Raw genomic sequence first — 974 nt, 5'->3', positions numbered from 1 at the left:
AACGTTATTTTTATTTATTGATAAATCTCTTATCTAGTGAATAGTATCTACAACATAATATTGATTTCGACGTGCGACGCGTAAAGGTGTGCGTGATTTTAATTTTTAACGTTTTGTCGTTTTGGATTATTTCATATTTTCTGTTTCACGACTCGCGAGTGTGAGTGGTTTTAGTTTTTATACGTCAATAATCGATTTGCAATATGCCAAGAACGAAATCTAACCCAGTTGGTCGTATGTTCTTTCAATATAATTTAAATACAAACGGAAGTACCTGTTAAGTTCCAAATTTTAAGAATCCTATAAGAACAGGCAATCATGACAACGTTTGTTAATCATTTTTTTTTTATTATATTATGTTATAGTAAATAAAAATAAAAATAAAAGCTGATTTTTTTTAAACAACTTATATGTGTTATTATTTGATGTAATATCTCGTGAACGTATAGCCTAGTGGGCTAGTGCATGCAGTGATAATTTAAATGTTTTCAGGTAACAGGTAAGTATATATAATTCTCCCCTCCGCTGCATACAGTAGTCGACTATGCTATACGTTCGCATTTTTTGCATTTTTTTTTTTTTTTTTTACATTTCATCTATCAGGTTTAGTATATAATACGCTCACAAAGTAAAAATGCTTTCAAATTTTCCAGACACATTTCTCGTTGAACGTATAATAAAAAAAGTAGGGGATAAAATGTTTGTTAAATTGTTAGGTTTTGATTCCTGTCAAAATTCATGGATTAATATTTTAAAATAAAAATTTAGTAGGTATGTATAATATGTATCACTTTTTAAAATAAAAAAATATTTAATAAATAAATTGTATCTTCTTTTTTTAGTAAAAATTTTCCCGGGGTCGTCACTGACACCGCAAGGGGAAAAGTTGTCGATGAACGATTTTAAATCTCCCTGTAACCGTTAAAAACTTGGATAGAAAGACCCCACAAAACTGATTGCTCAAGGGCAAAAGT

This window comes from Acyrthosiphon pisum, unplaced genomic scaffold (genome assembly GCF_005508785.2).
Source record: "Acyrthosiphon pisum isolate AL4f unplaced genomic scaffold, pea_aphid_22Mar2018_4r6ur Scaffold_21277;HRSCAF=23502, whole genome shotgun sequence".
Classification (NCBI taxonomy): Eukaryota; Metazoa; Arthropoda; class Insecta; order Hemiptera; family Aphididae; genus Acyrthosiphon; species Acyrthosiphon pisum.
Note: the sequence above shows the minus strand (reverse complement) of the source record.